This window comes from Carassius carassius, chromosome 40 (genome assembly GCF_963082965.1).
Source record: "Carassius carassius chromosome 40, fCarCar2.1, whole genome shotgun sequence".
Lineage (NCBI taxonomy): Eukaryota > Metazoa > Chordata > Actinopteri > Cypriniformes > Cyprinidae > Carassius > Carassius carassius.
Genome location: NC_081794.1, coordinates 15,263,360 through 15,287,906, shown reverse-complemented (window position 1 = coordinate 15,287,906; position 24,547 = coordinate 15,263,360). Strand labels below are relative to the sequence as shown.

Genomic DNA, 24,547 nt, shown 5'->3' with positions numbered 1-24,547 from the left:
TTTTCATGTTCGAAAATATTGTCTAATTTGCTGCTAGACTCCTCATATATTAATGTCTGCATGTATAATTCATAATGTTTAGCATCCGTGGTATGAAAATGATCACTGCGAGACGCTGCCGAAGTGAACGAGTCTTCAAAGAGTTGTGAGCGAGACCGCGATACGCAGCCTCAGATGCATTGCCAGATCCAGCTTTTTATATGCATATATAACACATTATAAATATATTATTATATATTTTTTTACTTGTTTTTCCACTAAATTTAACAGTTTAGAAAGTTAAAAAAGTAGGAAGTTGCGGTTTAGGTTCAGCGATAACTTGAAATAATTTCTGTTTTTGTTTTATTAATACATTTTTGTTTATTTTAATAGCAACATCTGCCAACATTGCATCGCAAATAGCAGCATTTTTTAGTGATATGCTATTTATTATTATATATAATTATATATATTTGTCCACCCCATAAATATAATATTAACAAACGTTGATGCATTAAATAGGGTATGATTTAAAAATGAGCATCCCTCCAAAAACATCTACATTTCTGTCTAATTTCAAGTGTTAGAGTATATAATTAATTGTATTTATAGGGGTAATTATAGCACAATTCTATAATAAAGGGGTTATTATAGAAACCCCCTGGACTTCACTAATTTTCAAAGTCTGGCTATGGCCATGGATGGTACCACGAGGCATCGCTCACTACTGGATCTCAGATTTCTGGTGGGGATGTAGATTCGTAATAGTGAGTGAAAGTAGGCGGGTGCTGAGCCTGTGGCTGTTCTAGATGCAAGCATCAATGTCTTGAACTTGATGTGAGCCGCAACTGGTAGCCAGTGCAAGGAGATTAAGAGAGGTGTAACATGGGCTCTTTGGGGCTCATTGAAGACCAGTCATGCCGCTGCATTCTGAATCATTTGTAGAGGTTTGATTGTGCTTGATGGAAGTCCAGCCAGAAGTGCATTGCAGTAGTCCAGCCTAGAAATGACAAGGGCCTGGACAAGAAGTTGTGCAGCATGCTCCGTAAGAAAGGGCCTGATCTTTCTGATGTTGTGCAATGCAATCCTGCAAGATTGAGCAGTCTTTGCAATGTGGTCTTTGAAGGACAGCTGGTCATTAAAGGTTACACCAAGATTTCTGACCAAATTAGAGTTGGACTAGTAGAGAAGACCAGAAGCTCAGTCTTTGCCAGGTTGAGATGTAGGTGATATTTTTTCATCCATGCCAAGATGTCCACCAGACAGCCTGAGATCCATGCAGCTACCATTGGATCATCTGGTTGAAATGAAAGATAGAGTTGTGTGTCATCAGCATAGCAATGGTAGGAGAAGCCATGTATGATAGGAACCAGTGATGTCATGTATATGGAGAAGAGGAGGTGTCAAAGAACTGATCCCTGAGGAACCCCAGTGACAAGTTGCTGTGCTTTGGATACCTCCCCTCCCCAAGCCACCCTGAAAGACCTATCAGTGAGATAGGAGCAGTTGTTTGTGAGGATTTGTTATTTTAGAAAGAAGAAAGGAAGCTATTCACAGCCACTGATCTGTGTTGTCATGCCAGATGTGTATTTTTTACATCTCTCCGAGATTGGCATCTGTTTCAACTTGGAAGTCATTCAGGCTATTCCTCTGGAAAGCTCTTTTTCTTTGAAGGTGACGTGAGCCACTTTTATTCAGGCCATACAGGGTAATGCCAACATCTGCAGTGGTACATGGTGAATTTGGATGTTTAATAATTTGAAAACATCTTGTTTGTTGAGTTTTACGAGGTTGATGAATGCATGTAAATTAAAGGCTATATTTACCAGATCCTATTTTCCAGTCCGTTTTGACAAAAACTCGGTACTGGTAGTGACCTTGCTGACCACACAGAGGAATCCAACTCAGATGTAGATTTTCTAGGTGATCCAGTTTGTTAGCAATAAGATCATGACCAAAACCAGCAGATGAATTAACAGCACACTCCACAAACTATTCCCACCACCACATTTCTCACTGGCTACTCTGACTGGTGACACAAATATATATATACAGTACAGACCAAAAATTTGGACACACCTTCTCATTCAAAGAGTTTTCTTTATTTTCATAACTATGAAAATTGTAGAGTCACACTGAAGGCATCAAGGGCTATTTGACCAAGAAGGAGAGTGATGGGGTGCTGCGCCAGATGACCTGGCCTCCACAGTCACCGGACCTGAACCCAATCGAGATGGTTTAGGGGTTTAAGGGTGAGCTGGACCGCAGACAGAAGGCAAAAGGGCCAACAAGTGCTAAGCATCTCTCAGGGAATTACTTCAAGACTGTTGGAAGACCATTTCAGGCGACTACCTCTTGAAGCTCATCAAGAGAATGACAAGAGTGTGCAAAGCAGTAATCAAAGCAAAAGGTGGCTACTTTGAAGAACCTAGAATATGACATATTTTCAGTTGTTTCACACTTTTTTGTTATGTATATAATTCCATATATAATTCCACATGTGTTAATTCATAGTTTTGATGCCTTCAGTGTGAATTCAACAATTTTCATAGTCATGAAAATAAAGAAAAATCTTTGAATGAGAAGGTGTGTCCAAACTTTTGGTCTGTACTGTATATCATGTTATATTTCATTAAGATATTAAGTTTTTACATACACTATCTGTAACAGAGACAGTGTTGTGCCAACTGCTACAAGGTGTTCAAGCAGTGGCGGCACCCCTGCTCTGGATGTACCAGGCCATGGAGGCGTGAAAAGTTGAAGTGCCGTGCTGATGAAGTCAAAAAGTTGGTGTTTATTCCAAAATGTGAAAACAAAGATTTTCCAAAAGAATGCAAATGATATTTACAGTGTAACTCCAAAAGTATCAAAAGAAACAACAACAACAAAAACAACAAAAACTGTACAAACAAAACTTTTGGCTATGTCAATAATTTGACCCAAAAATCAAGCAAGCAACTTCACCAACTCACTCTACGAGCCCTCCTTTACCAGACTTAGAGAAACTCTTAAAAAGTATAAGCTCCTCCCACTTGGACTAAACCATTAAGTAATTGATGGTAACAAATCAGTTCTAGAAAGACAAAACAAATAAATAGCGATTTAACTGTAACAAAGGCATAACTATTAGAACCCAAAAATATACAAAAATATACAACCATTTCAAACAACACAAACTAAATTAATTATTACTGTTTACCAAAGAATCAAACAAACACCAATCTTGCCCTCCGGCATGAGACCAATTAAGTGTGCCTTCTATTGGCGGGAAACAGTTATTTAAAAATGGTGGCAATGTGGTGCCCGGGTTTCTTCTGTTTGTTATGAGTAAATGTTCCAATACGTAAGTATGACTGTCTATTTTATGTAAGTGGATGATTGAAAACAATAAACATTTAACATGGTAACCGGTCTTGTTTGTATTCTCAGCAATACACAAATCAACATAATAAAATTAATGACTCACAAAACTAAAAAAAAAAAATGGTGAGAACAGGATCAACACCAGTGTGTTGTGTTCTCAGTCCAGTACCATAGTCTCTAGTCAGAGTGCCCTTCAGTGACACTATCCTTCAAAAGTTTGGGGTCTGTAAGATTGATTGATTGATTGATTAATTGATTGACTGATTTATTTATATTGAAAGAAGTCTCTTATACTCTCTCGGCTGCATTTGTATGATCAAAATTACATTAAAGATAGTAATATTGTGAAATATTATTATAATTTAAAGTAACATTTTTATTTTGTAATATATTGTGAAAAGTACTTTTTCAGCACTGACATCCACTGACCATTACAATATTTTCATTATATAAATTAAATTAAATATTTATTATATAATGTAGTATACAATACCTTTAAAAGATTTTTTTTTAAGGAACAGTAGTGTATATTCCCTTCAAAGGAATAGTTCACCCAAAAATTAAAATTCTGTACACACTCTCATATTGTTCCAAACCTGTAAGACCTTTGTTCATCTTCAGAACACAAATTAAGATATTTTTGATTAAATCCGAGAGCTTTCTGTGAGTAACTGACATGTTCAAGGCCCAGAAAAGTAGGAAGGACATCGTTAAAATAGTCCATATGACATCAGTGGTTCAACCATAATGTTATGAAGCTACAAGAATACTTTCTGCATGCAAATAAAACAAAAATAATGACTTAATTCATTATTTGCACTCAAAATGTATTCTAGTATCTTTATAAAATTAAGGTTGAACCACTGGCATCACATGGACTATTTTAATAATGTCCTTACTATCTTTCTGGGACTTGATTGTGCAAGGTCAGAAAGCTCTCAGATTTCATCAAAAATATCTATATTTGTGTTTCAAAGATGAATGAATGTCTAATGGGGTTTGGAAGGTTATGAGTAATTAATGACAGAACTTTTATTTTTGGATGAACTATCCCTATAGGGGTGAAATTATGTTATGTCTTTGAACAAAATGGCATACACTCGGAGGACTCAAGCCGTCACTGCTCCAGGGGCTCGGCTCTCATCAACACTAAAGAACCGGCACAGCACACTGAACACACACAACACACACACTGAGATGGACACGTCCATACCACTGACGCTACTGTTCAGCTTAAACAGGTCTCTGGCAACACAATATTGATCATCACTATTATCAATTAAATTAATTATGAATGGAACAGGATGAAATTACAGAGGAAGATTGTGTGCTCCAGTGCTGGATTTTGAGCTAAGAGAGGGTGAGCTTTTCAGAATGAGTGTGTTCTTCTGACAATGGATAAACTGGTTGGTCAGTGACAGAGATCCATACTAGTCCATAGACTTCCTCACCAGCTCCTTCTCGACAGTACAAAACACAGACTTTCTATAATATTTATTGCTAACACATTGTTTTTTCTCTAAATTCATCTATTAATAACACTGAGACCAACTTACCATTACAATAATTTCAAATAAAAAAGAATTAAATACACACTTTTCAATTCAATTCAATTCATGTTTATTTGTATAGCGCTTTTTACAATACAAATCGTTACAAAGCAACTTGACAGAAAATTATGTTTCTACAATATTTAGTAGTAGCTTATAAGTGGTGACTGTCATTTTGTGCACGTATGACAGGATTTTTAGAAAAATTAATACAAGATGTAGTCAGCCAGACGATGAAAATTATTAATATTATTAATAATTAATAATTATTATATGATGCAGTCACACTTGTAGCAATATTTGTTAGTTCTGTTTGTTGATTCAGGTTTAGCATCATCTGGGTTCCTCTGAGGGGTCAGCATCATCTCTTCTCAGGTGTTCTGGATCCAGACTGGAGCTTGTGTATATGGCAAAACATAGAAACAAATAGAGACTTCATTAGCATAGCTGCTGTTCCAACAAAGTAAAATTATTTAGTTTAACCCAAGCTAAAGAATAAGAATGCACATTTGATCAGATGCAACTACACTCACAATTTAAGAGATACATTATTTGAATGCTTGGCGAAAGAGATGCGTTTTTAATCTAGATTTAAACAGAGAGAGTGTGTCTGAACCCCAGACATTATCAGGAAGGCTATTCCAGAGTTTGGGAGCCAACTGTGAGAAAGCTCTACCTCCTTTAGTGGACTTTGCTATCCAAGGAACTACCAAAAGTCCAGTGTTTTGTGACCTTATGTAACGAATGTTCTACACTAATGTTCTAAAAAAGTAAAGTCTCTTATGTTCAGAAAGCCTGAATTTATTTGATCCAAATAACAGTATAACAGCAATAGTGTACAATATTATTACATTTACATTACCAATTTTCTAACTTTAATATCTTCCAAAATGTAATTTATTCAAGTGATGGCAGAGCTGAATTTCTAGCCATCACTCCAGTCTTCAGTGTCACATGATACTTCAGAAATCATTCTAATATGCTGATTTGGTGATCTTATTATTTTACAGTGTAGAAAACATAATATACTGTTTTAATTCATTGTGGAAATCATTATACATTTTTTGCAGGAGTCTTTTGATTAATATAAATAGAAAGATCAAAATATCTTTATCTTTTGTAATATGATAAATGTATTTACTGCTATTTTTGATGATTTTTAATGCATCCTTGTTAAACAGAAGTATTGTTTTTTTATTATACTCTTAATAATATAATATAATAATGAATACTACATTAACAGTTTACTTTATATTATATTATATTATATTATATTATATTATATTATATTATATTATATTATATTATATTATATTATATTATATTATATTATATTATATTATATTATATTATATTATATTATATTATATTATATTATATTATATTATATTATATTATTGAAATCTAATAAGATGAAATGGCTGGTGTATATTACCTGAAATGAGACTGAAGTTTAAGGCAACTATTGAGGCCAGTCTGAGGATCTGTGTCCATTGCTTTGATTTTGAAATGTTAACTTCCCTTGGGTGGCAGTGTAAAATTTCTCCATAGTAATGTTCCATCTCTTTAACTTTTTTGTGCAAAGTAAATTGTATCGCAGTGTCTAACGTCAGGTTGGCAATAGAAATTTGTTGCCCCTGTGGTGTAGCAAACTCCATAGCTGCGAGCGTGGTTGATATGGGAGGCTCTGCAGCTGGAATGAATGGGTTTTCTTCACCCTCCATTTGCAGAAGGATCTGGAGGACCATTTTTTCTTTCCTCCTTTAGTTGAGAGCTCAGTGCTGATGGGACGTGAAACTGGCAGTGACTAAGGGGCTCTGTGCACAGGAGATCTTTAGTAGGGTCGCCCCGTACACCCACCGCAGTGATCTTTGGAACAGCGAGGGAATGAGCTTCTCCTCCGCTCATCCGCAACAGCATTAATGAACACATGAGCTTGAAAATCTGCCCTAGTGCTCATACAGCTGTCTCTGATGTATCCACATGCTTGAGGCCTGAATTGTTCCTCTGCCTCTGATCAGCAGTCAGTGTGCTGCCTGCAGTGACAACGGAAGGATGGCTAAGCCATGGTTGATTTACAACTTCAGAGCGAACCTCTATTGTCCTGCTGAATATGAATTCTGCTGAATGAAGTTACTTAAAACAGCCAGAATGTTCCAGCCGGTGTCTGTGGGGTTGATGTCACCCTGTCCAGTTTGTTCTCTTATCACTTTGATCATCTTCTCTGTGACTTTCAGCACCTTTGCAAGGCAGCCGCTGCACTGCACTTCAGAGGGAACCACCTGCAGGCAAGAAAATACATCATTTGCATTTGTTATATCACATTTCACAATAATTTGTTCCTGGGTAGCACTCCTCATTATGCACAGCATGCAATCTGTATTCAGTGACAGGTCTCTGCTTCTCATATCACATTGTGCTAGATCTCTAAAATGCTGACATGCTTTGTGTCAAGCTATGATTAATTTAATAGTAGAAAGCCTTACTGTGGACTGGGCCAAAGCTGAGCTGATCAGAGCCGCTTTCTGGAAGGAGACCAGCAGAGAGACCAGAGCTTGAATGACATTTCCATGTGTCTGAATCTTGTCCTCCTTCTTTTGAGCATTTATGGACTCTAGCTGTGGAAGTGGTGGATTTTGATTGGAGAAAAAAAAGAGTGTGAGTAAATGATGACAGATTTTTAATTTTGGGTAAATCTTTTTAAGAACTTGGCCCCATTTTAGTTCATGAGTTGGAATTTGAATTAAATCAGCTACACTCCACAGGAAGTTGAACTGGAACTGTAGGAGGTGCAATGTACTAAATTAGATTTCAGAGAATTTCAACAGATAATGGCATTCTGGAAAAATAAAGTGTTCCTGCAGCTTGGTCCATATACAGTACATATCTTATCTATATACATGAATAATACCGTCACCAGAAGTGGCATATCATACAGATGTATCTGTTAGTGAAATGATGTTTGATAATGAAATGATGTTTGAACATCCAGTGATTAAAGGCTGCGTTCCCCTTATATACTGTATAAAAACAGGTTCCCCTCCATTTAACATTTTCCTGTTGCTGATTTCTTCTGAGTGTGATTCTGACACCCCTCCCCCTCTCCGCTGGAAAAACTCGAAGAATCACAAATGTATGGGTCAAAGACGAAAAAGTGTTTAAGCATAAAAAAGTGCAATACTGCTTTAAACTGTTGTAGTCCCCCCCCCCCCAAAAAAAAAAAAAATTCTAAAAGTTTTCTGTTTTATTTAATTGCAATTTTGTTTTTGTTTTTCTGAGCCAAAAAAATAATATCATACATTTTCCACTGATTTACAGAAGACACAGTAAAATGTCATTCAGTGTAACAATCTTGTCAGGCATATTTACAACAAAAATATATTTATGACATATTAAAAGACTAATTACTTTCACCCCAAATACTAATGAGTTGTAATTTTACATTTTTAACATTTGACACTATCCTAGGTTTTGCCCATTTGTCAGTAAGAATTTTAAAACACAATAAAATTTAGTATGCCCCATTATTCTTTTAGATATTTTAATATGTACACGTCAGAATAAGCTTGTTGTTTGAATTTTTGCATAATTATTGTGTTACTCTGAATGACAATGGTTTATTAGGAAAAAATATAACTGTAAAAAATATAACTGTAAAAAATAAACGATTTATTACCATTGTGTAAATAATATGTAATCATGTAATCCATAGAAAGTAACTGTAGTCTGATTATGAGTATTTTAAAAAGTAGTTTACTCTAATTACAAGTACTTGAGTTTTGGAATCTGATATATATATATATAGCATAAATATTTTAAAATAAATATTTTATATTATATAATATTTGTCCTTAATATATACACGTGTATGCATTTATATATACATAATACATATACTGTACACAGTACACACATATATTATGTAAACATAAACTTTCATTTTCAATAAGATTAATCACGATTAATAATTTTGCAGCCCTACAAATTTGACATCTGGTTTCCTTGCACAAATAAAAATCACAACTGACTTGGAATTTAAAAAGCATTCTCAATGAAGTTAAGAATGAATTATGAACATTTCATGTGAGTAAGTGTCCATTTTATCCATCCAGTATAATAGTCTTTTTAATTAGAAAGGTACGGCGTACAGCTCTTTAAACAGACAACTGGTTTGTCAGGGCTATCTCGTTTACCTGGTTAAGTTGGCTGCTCAGGGAAATAGAATATTGAACGATGTCCTGAGGGTTGCCTTGTTGGTGCATGACCCATAACTCTGATTGGTTCTTATTCCTCAACCACTCCGTTGTGTATTGGTCACTCAGCAGCACTGTGAGGTTCCTGCAGAATATATAAATTGTAATTTTAGAGCTGTGGTGTGTAGTCAAATTTTATTTGATTATACAATTGACAAGCAGCTGAATGACTAACTTTCTCGCTGCAATGTCTGCTGCCCCCATACTGTCTTCTACCAGTGCCAGCACATGAATAACAGTTACGTTTTCCACTGTGCTCACAATACCGAGTAGCACCAGGTAGCTTAACGTGCTCTGAGTGCCTCTGTAAAGGGTAATCAAAGGACATAATGGTCCAAAATCTTCACACTGTGCCACCTGCAGTGAAAATATCAGCTGGGCTGAGTCACCGTCATCATCCATCCACCCTGCCATTGAGGAAAAAATAGCAAAGAATGCATCAATCCGCAAAGCCATTATTTTGGGTGAGAAATAAGAGGTGAAGAGAAATGACACTACCTGAGCAACTGCAAGAGACCATGGTTTCCAGGAATGAAGCGAGTCGTCGGTGACAGAGTGCAAGAACCCCCATAGGGAAGATGGTCGGGGACTAAGGTGATGCTTGCTGACCCCCAAAGCCCAGAGGCTGGTTCAGACACATTGAGTGTAGAGGTGTATTTTTGGCTGTCCATTAGCACCCCTGGTTTAATAACTATTTCTCTCCAGAGACTTCCTGTCAAGGTAGTGACCTTGCTCAGTGTTAGAGCTTCACCTTTCTGATTCTCTGCAGTCCACCTGTACTGTAGTTGAAGTGTTGAAGTTTTAAAACAATATAATTATGGTGTGTGTGTGTATGATAGAGAGAGAGAGAGAGAAACTTATAACAGGCATATGAAGTTATTTTAAGAGATATTATCAATTGAATACCTGTACAGTGTCTTGACATGAAGAACAATGACCAGCCAATGTAACGTAATGGCCATGACTCACATGGAACGACAGCAGGGAATAACATGAGACAGACTTTACAGTCACAGGTAGCAATGTGGTTTTATACACTGTAACCTGCAATAATAATAATAATAATAATAAAAAGAATTAAAGACATTAGAGGAACATAGCTTTCTCCTCTCTGCTGATGTATTTTCTTTTGAAAAAGGAGAGGAATGTATTGAAGAGCTTCTCCTTTATATATATATATTAAAAAATCACTAAAAAGTTCCATCTCTGACAAGCTTAAACTGATAGTTAACAAAAAATAGAAAATCATTCAATCATTATCATACCCTCATGTCATTCCAAAAAAATATTGGACTTCAACTTCAGAAGTTTCAGAAGTTATGGATTAAACCACTAAAATCATGATTAATTTTACAATGTCTTTTTGATGTGTCAAGTTTTTGATTGAGTAGACTTTCAATTGATGGACAAAACTGATGAGGGAATATCAAAAATATTGTGTGTGTGTGTGTGTGTGTGTGTGTGTATTCCAAAGATGAACTAAAATCTTATGCATTTTGAATGACGAGACTAAATGATTTTCATTTTCGGATGAACTATCCCTTTAACAGAATGTCCCTTTAGAATGAAGATTTCCGTGAACATAATTTTAAGTAAAATGTTCTCATACAGTAGTAAATATTGGACAGTATTTCTATATGGGCTGGAATTAACTGTAACATTACAAAGCATTTTGTTTTCTCTGTAATTATTCTTTATTCTATGGATAGAATTTTTTAAGAATGCAAATCAAGATAAAAATATATATTTTCAAGAATGTTTTTATTGCTTTGGTCCATACAATAAAGGTCAGTGGGGTCCAAAACAACTTTAGACCCCAGTTTTTGAAATTTAAATTTTTTAATTAAAAAAGACCATTTTAAAAATATCATTCTTATGTGCACAGAAGAAAGAAAGTCATACAGGTGTAATCCAAAATGAGTGTGAGGAAATTATGACAATGTAAATGACAAATACTGTATGTTCATGTTGTGGAGAGCAAGGTGAAGTAAAATAAGTTAACACTTACTGACTGTGATATAGACGCAGGTTGTCGTCCACTTTTGTAAAGTGTGAGAGTAAAGTGGTACACTGTATTTGTGATGTACCATACCTCTATGGTGTACCCCACTGGAACTGAAACAGCTTGTTATCATTCCCCTCTGAATCTGGATCAAAGACTCCATTGCATCCAAAATCAGATCATACTGACTTGACCAGAACCTGTGAGAACCACCTTTAATCACAGGCACAAACTCACTGTGGACCACGGTAAGTTGAATTGTCCTGTTCTACTCAAGAGGAGTTCCTGAAAGTCTGGCAGTAAATGTCAGACAGTAGTTTCCTACTTTCTTCGGCAGAGAAAGAAGTGGTGTTGTGACATCCACTGATTCAGTTAAGGACACCTTGTCCATTCCTGAGCAATCTTGGCCCCTGAAGATCTCCCAGAAATAATATTATTTGTGCATAAAGCAGCCATTAAAGTCCATTCTTGCTTCAAAGTAACTTGGTCTGGATTTGAATATTTTATATTGTTCTTTTACAATGTAGATATGTGGCTGGGTACACTGCAGGGTACACTGCAGCTTTTGTGGTTCAACTTTCATTTGAGTAGAAACCTCACTTATGTTGTTGAAAGCTGTTAATTTTACAACAAACTTGCCAGTTACAATATATTTGTGGACTTGTCTATTGGATTCTGTAACCAGGACTCCTTCACTGCCATCATCAAAATCCCTCCATCTATGATAGCTACAAATGTGATAGGATAATCAATAAAAGCTCCATCGTGGGCAGTAAATAGGTTCACTTTCTTCACATGCTTCTGTATTGTTGCTGTACTGGTCAGGGTCTGTGAAAAGAAGCCATTATCAACTTCCACTGTAACAGACAGAGATCCATTAGTGAAAGTGAACATTTTGCACAATTTCCCAAGAGGACTGGGCTCCATTTAATAGGAAAGTCCAGTGGTAATTGGCTTGTGAGCCACTGGATGCTTGAAAACTGATTTTTTTTTTTTTTGGGGATGGCTTTAGGACAGCAGAGCAACATCCGATCAAATACAGACATTTAATTCTTTCCACAACTCTGACAATTACTGTTGCACTTTGATAACTGGCATGATTTGTTGCTGTTGCTCTTACAAGATGGTTTCCAACTGAAAGAGTAAAGGTGGTAATATTCTGCCAAATTTCCACTGAATAACTTGCATTAATAAACTCCAAAGAAAAGGAAACTTCACTTCCTTGGGAGACAGATGGTGTGAAAGTAACTGGATTGTCTTCACATACAACATCACTGCTAGCCGTAAGTAAAAGTCCCTGGATGGCGTCCTGAACTGTAACGGTATATGAAACAGTTTGCCAGCTAATGCCATTTGAGGCATTAAGTGTGATACAGTGATCTGCAACATCCGCAAAAGAATATCTAACAGTTTGATTGTATGCAAGAACCATATCAGTGTTATTGTGAAACATCAAAACCCATTCCCAAATGAGGACATTTTCTATTCCTGTAGAGCCATGGAGCAACAGGAGGCTATTTGATTTTACAAAAGGTGGTCTGAATTGTCCATTTATTTGAAATTCCACTTTAGAGATGTTCTCCTGAATTGTTAGTAGCTTGGTTGCATCATCAGCCCCAAATACATTTAAGACTGATACCCTGATCCTGACCGCAGATAACTTTAAAAACATGCAGAACAAAAGGCACATCTGATATTGCAGGGCTGCTCTCAAAATCCAAGAATCATGAGTACAGAAGGTCTGTTCCAGATGATACACTCACAGATATCCTCACTGGCTTTCCTTTGGCTACAGTATTCACTGGTGATGAAATACTCAGGCCAGATACAAGCCCTACTTTTCTCAGTGAAAAGTCAGTATCTACTGATCCAAGAAAATAGGATACAACCAGCTTGATGTGTATGTCACCAGGGCTGTCTGTAAAAAGTTGAAATAGTTTGCTATCACTTGCCATTCTTTGGTTTGCAGTCCACATGTCAAGTTAGAACCACATGTCAAGAGCATGGTCAAGACCATGGTCTGATTTGTCAGAAAATTTCTAAGCATTTGTGATTGAGTTTGTACTGTATTCTCTCTAAAACTCCAGTGCATTATGGATTCTACTCGACTTGATTAGATTTTCTGCTGTGACTTTCATCTGAAACACCCCTGCTTTAGGAAACACATGCATGAACATGGACATCCCAGGCTTTGGAGGTGATGAAGGATTCACAGTCCAATAAAACAACATTTTCATTTACATCTGTCTGAACCATTATCAGGATCTTTTTCAGCCTCCACAAATGGCTGACTGGTATTAACCATTAAGTATGACAGTGGTGCCTGCACCTCAATCTCTGTAGACCCAGAATCTGAATTTATCACATTGGATGCAGTGGCTGTTACATGAAACAGACCAGGAAAATAGAAAACTTGTGATTAATTCTGACCCTCCTATTTTAAACCATCACCAAAAGATTTGAGATTTTCCATCTCAATAATATATCTAAATTACGGCATATGCTCTCAATGTCAAATGCAGAAATGTTAATCCATGCATTCATGACCTAAAGGTTAGATTATTGTAATGCTTTATTGTTCTGCATGTTTAGTAAACATACTACAGCTAGTCCAAAATGCAGCAGCAAGAGTTCTTACTAGAACCAGGAAGTATGACCATGTAAGCCCGGTACTGGCAACACTGCATTGGCTCCCTATCAAACATTGTATAGATTTTAAAACCTAAACTCTGGAATAACCTACCTAACATTGTTCGGGAGGCAGACACACTCTTGCAGTTTACATCTAGATCAAATCCCATCTCTTTAACCTGGCTTACACATAACACACTAATGTGCTTCTAATCCAAATCCGTTAAATAATGTTTAGGCTGCATTAGGTAAACCGGAACCGGGAACACTTCCCATAACACCCGATATACTTGCTACATCATTAGAAGAATGGCATCTATGCTAATATTAGTCTGCTTCTCTCTTATTCCGAGGTCACCGTAGCCACCAGATCCAGTCTGTATCCAGATCAGAGGGTCACTGCAGTCACCCGGATCCAGTATGTATCCAGATCAGAGGGTGGATCAGCACCTAGAAAGGACCTCTACAGACCTGAAAGACAGTGGAGGCCAGGACAACTAGAGCCCCAGATACAGATCCCCTGTAAAGACCTTGTCTAAGACGACCACCAGGACAAGACCACAGAAAATAGATGATTCTTCTGCCAATCTGACTTTGATGCAGCCTGGAATTTAACTGTTGGTTTCGTCTGGTCAGAGGAGAACTGGCCCCCCAACTGAGCCTGGTTTCTCCTAAGATTTTTTTCTCCATTCTGTCACTGATGGAGTTTTGGTTCCTTGCCGCTTTCGCCTCTGGCTTGCTTAGTTGGGGTCACTTCATTTACAGCGATATCGTTGACTTGATTGCAAATTATTGCACAGACACTATTTAAACTGAACAGAGATGACATCACTGAATTCAATGATGAACTGCCTTTAACTGTCATTTTGCATTATTGACACACTGTTTTCCTAATTAATGTTGTTCAGTTGCTTTGACACAATGTATTTTGTTTAAAGCGCTATATAAATAAAGGTGACTTGACTTGACCAAAATCCCACAAAAAAAAGCTACTTTACCAGGAAGCTCAGCCCAAAAGTAATATGTCTGATTCACAGTCATTGCATCATGCTTACCCTCATATTTTATGGGTAGGTTAGATACAGACCTTTAAACTGTAATGGTTGATTTAGCTGTTCCACTGCTGACTTTGTCATGGACCTGCACAGAAACCCTCCTCTTGAAAAACAAAGCAATGGAGTGACAGGCCTTTGACTGGGATTAAATCATTAGAAATATTGTTATATTACCAAAACAGAAAATCTGTTACTTTGGAAAGCACTAAACTTTAAAGCATATTTACTCATTCACAGCTACAGCACTCTTGGCTGAATGCAGAGTAACATCTGTTATTTGAGTCTCAACACACATGCTGGTTTCATAATGGGCCGAAGCCACCAGGCTATGAACATTTACACCAACTGCGTAAGTTTCTGAATTTAGAAAAGCATGAGTGATAGTTGTAGCTCCTTAAAAAAAATTGTGTGCCATCTCCAATATCCCAGGGAGAAAGTCAAAAATGGAACATATCTTTTGACCAACACCTCAAAATTGCTCTCTGATTTACTTACAATGCAGTCTGTTAATGATAATTTGACTCATTAGCAAACAGCAATCTTCTACCCTAACAAACCAGTGTTCTTTACTTACAGAATTATAAGCAGTAACCTGAACAGTGTAATTTCTGAGAGACTTATAAATGTGAGAGGCTGAGCTCTCGCTGGGATCTTTAAATACTGAACCATCTCCAAAGTCAAAGGTCCAGTGCTTAAAGATTTCAAAGGTGCAGTTCAGTTCAATGAAGCTGTTGTATTATAGATGGAGACCTGAGACAGCATCAACTACTTCCACTGCTGTAGAGTTAGTCAAGACTGACAGGGAGCTGTTGGCTCATACAGTGATATCTTATGTGCCGGGTCTTTTAAAAACATGCCTGACTTGACAGGCGCGCAGATGGCACTAGGGACGGGGGGGACATGACCCCAAACCAGATTCATAGTAACCAGATCCATCCCCACTGTCTCAATGAAAGTCTCTATTGGTAAACCGAGGATTAATCTGAGTTTCCGCTATGTACATTAGTCTAAGTACAAGTGACCCGGCCCGCCACTCCTTAAACGTGTAACGTTACTAAACGATTTTTGAAACACGCTTTTGACCGCAGTGTCTGACCGAGTCCCAAAACACACTTGTAGCCAATCAGCGGTAAGGGGGCGTGTCTTATCCTGATAGCGAGAAGAAAGCACTCAATTTGAGTGCACAGGACGCATATTACATTACATTTACATTTAGCAGACGCTTTTATTCAAAATTAGCATATTAACAGATCGACTACAGATTGATAGAGATGGCGGATAAAAAAGACGGTTCATAATCGGGCAAGAGGTAGGACCCGAGTAAATATCGGAGTAGCTTTCCAGTGGTGGAGAAAAACTCAAGGATTGGGAAGGGCTCGAATTGGACGCAGAGGTTACTTTGTTTCTTTTTGATAGGTGAGTAACATTGATTTTGCGTTGTTTCACACAACTTATCCATGTTGGCTTTTGTTTGAATATGCTTGTGTGTCATCTTCGCTTGTTTCCACGATTGTCGTTGCCATGGTTGTAAATGTACGTGTGGGGTGAATATTTCGGCTGCATCTGAAAACTGAAAAATGCTGCCTCCAGAGGACACATTTCAAGGTAGGAAGGCATCAAGGCATGTCCGAAATCAATGTCAGCTTCATTTCCTGTCTCCTGAGATGCCTTCATCTGGCCGGTTTTTGAAGGAAGCATAGATGTATCCTTCGCTGCCTTTGATATCCCACAATCCTGTGCGTTCCATTCTGTGACAGTTAAGCCAAAAAATAAAGATGGCGTCTGAAAGTTGCGGTCGGTGGTCAGTTTGTGTGTAAATGTATGTTTCTGAACAAAGTTTTCCACTTTTTATGTCATTTCTAGCGAGAAATTAATGCTGCAGTAATGAAATATCCACTTAGTTATCACCAAAGCTCTCTATATTTTGCTGTAGATCATTAAACCATTACTCTGCCTCAGAAGCCTGTCCGAAATCCATTTCATGAGGTGCCTTTGGGCAAAAACGCTGCCTGCAAAGTCATTGCCTGACTAGACAGCAAGGCAGCAAGTCACCTGCCTAAGTTTTTGGATGCAGTTTTCAAAATAGGGGCGAGGCATGGTGGCACTACCTTAAATTTTTGTCATTTGCAGTGCATTTAGCTCTCTCGGCCACTGGAGCAGGTCCTGTTGGGGTATGGGTGTGTTTGTTTTTGTGCTAAAGAATCAGGTCAGGGCAGATGCAGGCTGAAGCACAATAATAATCCAACCATTATTTTGTACCCATCTTCTTACTACACGCTGTTCTGTTGTCAAACACATGACGATGGTGCTGCCACTGACATTTACGTTCTCTGTGTGTGTATTGCTATGACTCCTGACCCCGGGGTCCTACAAGGAGCTGATAGCTGCCTCAATTGTGCCTTTAGCGGTAACCATAGTGATCATATACAGGTGCATCTCAAAAAATTTGAATGTCATGGAAAAGGTCTTTATTTTTTGTAATTTAATACAAAAAAAGCATACTTTCTTATATTCTCGATTCATTGCACACAGACTGAAATATTTCAAGAGTTTTTTGTTTTAATTCTGATGGTGACTTACAGCTTAGAAAAATTAAAATTTGAGTTGAGTCAAGTCAAGTCAAGTCAAGTCACCTTTAATCATATAGCACTTTAAACAAGATACATTGCGTCAAAGCAACTGAACAACATTCATTAGGAAAACAGTGTCAATAATGCAAAATGATAGTTAAAGGCAGTTCATCATTGAAATCAGTGATGTCATCTCTGTTCAGTTAAATGGTGTCTGTGCATTTATTTGCAATCAAGTCAACGATATCGCTGTAGATGAAGTGACCCCAACTAAGCAAGCCAGAGGCGACAGGGGCAAGGAACCGAAACTCCATCGGTGACAGAATGGAGAAAAAAACCTTGGGAGAACCAGGCTCAGTTGGGGGGGCAGTTCTCCTCTGACCAGACGAAACCAGTAGTTCAATTCCAGATGACCTCAGAATAAGAGAGAAACAGACAAATATTAGTGTAGATGCCATTCTTCTAATGATGTAGCAAGTACATAGGGTGTTATGTGAAGTGTTCCTGGTTCCGGTTTAACGGATTTGGATATTAAAAGCATATAAGTATGTTATGTGTAAGCCAGGTTAAAGAGATGGGTCTTTAATCTAGATTTAAACTGCAAGAGTGTGTCTGCCCCCGAACAATGTTAGGTAAATTCAATTCAATTCAATTCAATTCAATTCAATTCAATTCAATTCAATTCAAGTTTATTTGTATAGCGCTTTTTACAATACAAATCGTTACAAAGCAACTTTACAGAAAATTATGTTTCTACAATATTTAGTAGTAGCTAGTAGTTTGTGCACGTTTGACAGGATTTTAGGGGGGTCTAAATTAAGTGCATTTTACTTAAGCAAAATTATATGCCAGTGTGGTAATAAAAATAATCTTAATGCAAATGGTAAACCTTATTCTGAGTGTCTATTACTAAGTGCAGATCTACTGTAGCTCCGCCCTCCATCAACACATAAAGTTAAATATGACACATGTGAATAACGGCTTCAGTGGTGTAGGCACTAGGCAGTACTGTTTTTGGCACGGAAACTAGCTTGTAACGCGATTGATTGGGTTAGAATCCGGCATTTGCCGAGCTCATTCTTCTCAATTTTCCCATCACGTCACATTAGAATTTATTTTCAATAAAAATGAACAAAATGTTCTAAAAGTGGAAGTAAAGTGCCTAACGAGTGTTTAATAATGATACAACTATTTATAATTGTAAGAAATATAATAATTTTCAATGTTATTATTGCATCCTGTTAATGTATAACAATACTGAGGTGCAAATGTATCTGCCAGTATAAAGTATAACTAGCATCTAATTATTATTTACACTTAGCCTGTTGCAAAGAACTGCTACTTTTACATGGTAAATAGAATATATCACGATTTTCACTGTACATTTTTTCTGTAAATAGCATCTAGAGCTACTTGCACTTAGCCTACCGTAAATAGGATCTATCGCTAAGAAACTATGTTAATTCCACTTAGTGTAAATAGCTAACGCATTCTCATCCCAAGGCATCATATACTGACCCTTTTGACATTTCGTCAACATCCTACGCATATGGCACCCTCTAGCGTCAATATGAGACACAGATTATGGGTCAAGGTTAGGGTTAGGGTTAGACCGCTAGTGGGCGCCTTCTGGCCCATTTTTATCTGCGTGTAATATTGACGCTAGAGGGTGCCATGTGCGTAGGATGTTGACGAAATGTCAAAAGGGTCAGTATATGACGTCTTGGGATGAGAACGGTCTGAAATAGCCACTGCCGTATTTTTCTTACTCTATTGGCAGATCATTTGTAAAATAAGAAAAATACACTTAAAATATTATTATTAATATGATTATCTTATATATATTTTTTTTGCCCATGAGATACCATAAAATGATTAGCTATTAATTAATTAATCTAATGTTCTGCCAGTTTTCACCTGTGATATTATAACACTGATAAGAATTACATTTGTATCGAGTCTGAAGTATGCAGATGGATTTTTGGCGGGAGCTGTTTCCATGATGAATCGTAATATCGGTGCTCCATTGATAATGGCTTTTTATAGTAGTGGTGCATGCGCTTAACTCAGAGTCAGTCAATTTAGAGTTGATTAAACCAACTCATTTCAGCTGTTCTGTAACCGAAAACTCAGAGTTTCCCATCTCAGGGTAAGTCAACTCAGAGTTCAAGTTTAAACTCAGAGTTGGTTGAACCTCCTTAGTGAAATGGGCCCCAGCTCTATCACTTTCAACTCTCTGTCCATTTAGAAACAAGGCATAATTTACTATTTCAGCATTAATCTATTATTTTAACCATCACTACTGTCTACTCTTGCACCTAATCAGGAAGTCCACTTTAAATATTGATACAAAACATTAAACAACTGATACACTGGAATATAGTGATTAATATTATTATTACTGTTGCAGTTGTAATGCAATGCAAACAAATGACAGGCTACAAATGTTATTCATCCATCTCCTTCACACTGCACTTTGATGTCAGGTGTCAGATGTCAATATATATATATATATATATATATATATATATATATATATATATATATATATATATATATATATATATATATATATATATATATATATATATATATATATATTTGTGTCACATTTAAATATAATTATATTTTAATTCATTTCTTAATTGTTTTTATTTTTATAATGATAATTCAAAGAATGAGAAAATCTGAATAAACCTTACCAGTGTTGTGATAATTATTTTTAAGGCACTCTATGTAAAAAAAAAAAAAATACTGTAATATAATACTAGTTTAGTCAAATAACAATAAAAAAGACCATACCCCTCGATGCCTGTGAAACTTTTCTCCCTCAAACAGCACGCTAACGTCGTCATCAGGTGAAAGGTCATAATGTGGGTCATTTTATTTACGGCGAAATTATTATGAATAAATTTTACTAATATTTAGATTGGGCATGGGCAGGCATCCACAAAAGGGTATGTTATTACAAAAAATTTGAGGAAAATTTACTTTGACAAAAGGGCACTTTGGGCACCAAGGGGCAAAGGAGCAGGTGCTCAAGCACCCAACATCTCCAAGACCCCCCCCCCCCCTGCACCCTGCACGTGCCTGAAGATGAAAGTGCTATGAAAGATAAGATAAAAGATCAAACACAATGGCGCAACACCAGCAGACATCACAGCACCGGAATCATCTCTAACTTTAGAAACCTCACACTGGACTTTGGATTCTGTGCCTCTCCAGTCTTCCTCCAGACTCCAGACGTTGATTTCCAAATAAAATGCTAAATTTACTTTCATCTGAAAAGAGGACTTTGGACCACTGAGCAACAGTCCAGTTCTTGTTCTCCTTACCCCAGGTGAAATGCTTCAGAAGTTATTCTCTGGTTCAGGAGTGGCTTGGTTCTAGGAACATGACAGCTGTAGCTCTTTTCCTGAAGACGTCTGAGTGTGGTGACTCTTGATGCGCTGACTCCAGCTTCAGTCCACTCATTGTGAAGCTCTCACAAGTTCTTGAATCAGCTTTTCCTGACAATCTCCCCAAGGCTGTGGTAATCCCTGTTGCTTGTGCACCTTTTCCTACCACACCTTTTCCTTTTATCAACGGTATATGAATATATTTTGATACAGTCCTCTGTGAACAACCATCCCTTTCAACAATGACCTTCTGTGGCTTATCCTCCTTGTGGAGGGTGTTGATGATCGTCTTCTGGACAACTGTCAAGTCAGTAGTCTTTCCCATAATTGTGGTTGCATGTTCTAAACTAGCCCAGGAGGTACCCTGTATTTATACTCAAAATGTATCAAACTATTCAAGCTCAAAATAGAATATTCAAATTTTTGAGATACTGAATTTCTTTTTTTTCTTAAGCTGCAAGTCGTAACCATCAGAATTAAAACAAAAAAATATTGAAATATTTCAGTTCGTGTGCAATGAATCTAGAATATAAGAAAGTTTGCTTTCTTGAATTAAAATAAAGACCTTTTCTATGATATTAAATTTTTTTGAGATGCAATTGTACTGTCGTCTATGACTAAGCTGGTGATTTTTCTGGACTGAAAAAAATTTGACTGCTGAACAGCTTGCCCACCCCCCAGTTAAAAAATCCCATCTGCGCCCCTGTGACTTGACTGTAATATTCCTTCACTTGGTCAGAGTCACCACCAAAATTCCATGAATAAAGCACTCCATATGAACAAGGCCATAGTGAAAACTCAAAGAGGATGGTGTGATTGACTTGTCATACAATAGGAGACAATAACACCAACAGTCTTTATATTGGAGTCCTTAATTTAACAGTTGCAAATTTGGTTATACTGCTTGTAAAGCCTTGATTTTCAGCGTGTAGTCACCTAAAAAAATTAATAATTCAAAATGTGGAGGAAACATAAACATGGATTTGTTTTTTTAAGTTCTATTAATGTAATAAAACTTGTAATGAGGACTAGAATACACATTTAAAAAATATTAGATAGGCCTAATTATCATCTAATAATATAAATAATCCTTAAAAAAAGTATAATATAAATATTAGTATAAATAATAATGAAATAAATATAAATAAATGTGTAATAATTATTCATAGTACCTGGAAAAGAAAATGTATGATGGATGGACTCATGCGGATAGACATATTTGGGGCTTTGGTGAAGATAGCGGTCTTTCATCTCTAAAGGAGCAGAAAGTGAGTGATTGACAGATGCTGTATTATCACCAAAATCCCATCTGGAGAGATAAATAATTTCATAATATAGCATAATGGAGTATTATACATCCAGAAGAGGTCAACCTTAATTTCATCAATTTAACTCAATTATAATTCAGAGACATTAACCTGATTGTAACGCCTATAGAGATGTCAGCTTTTACTCAAATTGTGTAGCGAGTTGAGGTGTTTACAGCAATGGCCTCTGGCTTGGAAATCACTGCTAGGTCAGCTAATGGGGTCGTTACATCAGCTGTAAGCTTCACCTCAATTAAGTGAGAGCTCACAGTGTCATTTGCCATTACCTAGAGCAGAGAAAGCAGTAAAGATTTGAAGAAATTATAAACATGAAATCAGTCATAACAAAACCTGCAGTTATGATTCTCAATTGCTGGGGCATGACTTCAAAATGGTCCACAGGGTGGCAGGAAAACAACAATGTTAAATGCAAATAATAAAATGCAGTTAATATATAAAATAAATAATCCTGCACAAGTCGTTTAACAAAATAAATAGCTTTTTAAAAGGAGAGGAGAAATGCTTTACATATATTTTGTTGTTGACACCAAAGGGTGTGCATCCAAAATATAAATCAGAAATAATTTTGGGGATTGAGTTTTTGGCTGCAGAGAGCTATAAACCCAATGTAATTCAACATTTAGGAACTAATCAGTCAAAGTAATGTTAATAGTTTGGCACTTTAAGAAAATATGTTTTTCATTTAACTTCAATTTGTAGTCATACATTTGTTTAATAAATGTCAAATTTATTGTCCCTCTGTAGAGTCTCTGTGACTACTGAAGCTGTAAACAATTGTATAGCTGTAAAGCACTATATAAATAAAGGTGACTTGACTTGACTTGACATTAAATTCTAAAAGGTTACTGGTGAACTTTTGAGGTAATATTTTCTTTCCCGATGACACGCATAAGAAATTCATACCTATGGAAACTCTGGCTCTAGGAAGAGTTGGTGCCGGGAACACAATGTAAAAATTTGCCTGCTCTTCTAGGGTGTTGCAATGCCAGAATGTCATCAGGATAGACAGTGATATGTTTGTCTTGTACTATAACCTACACAAACACTAAAATAAGTGTCTTTGATTTAAACTTTCTTCTATCATTTAAAATAATAGCTGAGAAATACGCTCTGTTCCAAAAAAAAGGAATTTGCATAATCATTTGAACATAATTAAATAAGTTTTAAAGTTACAAAAGACCATGATTTCCTGAAATGTAACTTTGTATATTCAGGGTTCTCTGATTGATTAATTAATTGGTTAATTGTCACCCTGGTGTTTTAGGAATCCAATCAAACTGAATAGAATAACAGACCTAACAAGTATGCCTTAAATTTCTAAATGTTTACACCCTTAAGCTTTAAACGTTTCAAAGTCTCAAGCTTTTATTTTGGAGGAATTCTGGTGAAAACATCATAAACTTGTGTCCACACAATTTTTGTAATTATTTAAAAATCTACTGGGTTCTCAAATTGCCTTTAAACTAATTTAAATGTAAAGATAGAGATACTGCTTGAACCGAGTTGCTCTGAGATGTTGAAAACACCAGATCATGAGCTGCTCATGTATAAATGGACACAGTGTAGCTCTTTACTCTGCAACCGACCCTTCGCAATGATCTACTCCATTCATTACTGTTGCTATGTCCGACAAGCCATGGTGCTCTCACACCACACATCATGTTCTAACACAGTGAAAAATACAGTACATTGCGAAGCAATGAGGAAATTGACAATGTACCGACAGACAAGACAGAACACAGAAGACAGGTAATTTCTGGTGCGGAACAAAGTAAATGAAACATTTTGTGGCTCTTTAATGTGTCGTGACAGATCACTGTAGCACCTCAGTTCGAACGGCACGTGAACTGATCGTCTTCTAACATCACAATGTATTTTAATTAATTTACGGAAAGATGTCAATATGCAAAATTTTTCAAGTTTGTTTAAGTCCACCAAAGTTAATCTACTCCCCTGTCTGATTTGTTTGTCAGGCAAAATGGTGGATTTGGCGTTATGATTGGTCTGATCGCCTGTCAATCAAGCGCTCTGCGATTTTATTGTAATATTGTTGCAGTGCTGGTCTTGTTGCTAGGCCTATTGTTTAGTACAGCTGAATGGATTATTTTACTTTGTGGACATGTTAAGATAACATATAGGTTAAAATTATAAAATAATAATTATTAATTAGTTATTAATTAATGAAGAGAAATAATATATATATATATATATGTTTTATTTTTTTTTTACCTTTTGCTTTTAGGTTTTGCAACAGTGGCAACAAGTCAAGTGTTGCCCCCTACACTGATGTATGTGTGTTCAGCGCTCGGGGTCAGTGACATGTCTGCCATCAAGTGGAAGATCGGTGGCGTCGCAGGGTAGCGGGGAGGCAGGGGGAATACATTTCCCCCATTAAAGGAGTGGTAAGGGCTGCACGGA

At 36.7% G+C, this 24,547-nt stretch overlaps 1 long non-coding RNA gene and 1 pseudogene across 1 annotated transcript; both read right to left on the bottom strand.

Moving 5' to 3' along the window:
• Positions 1 to 9,132: 9,132 nt before the first annotated feature.
• Positions 9,133 to 9,940, bottom strand: LOC132122196 (uncharacterized). Its single transcript, XR_009426347.1, has 3 exons — positions 9,644 to 9,940; positions 9,321 to 9,552; positions 9,133 to 9,230 (listed from the first exon to the last, which is right to left on the bottom strand). It is a non-coding gene; the product is annotated as an uncharacterized LOC132122196 (long non-coding RNA).
• Positions 9,941 to 11,239: 1,299 nt separating this feature from the next.
• On the bottom strand, positions 11,240 to 23,267 carry LOC132121844 (polycystin-1-like; annotated as a pseudogene).
• Positions 23,268 to 24,547: the final 1,280 nt, after the last annotated feature.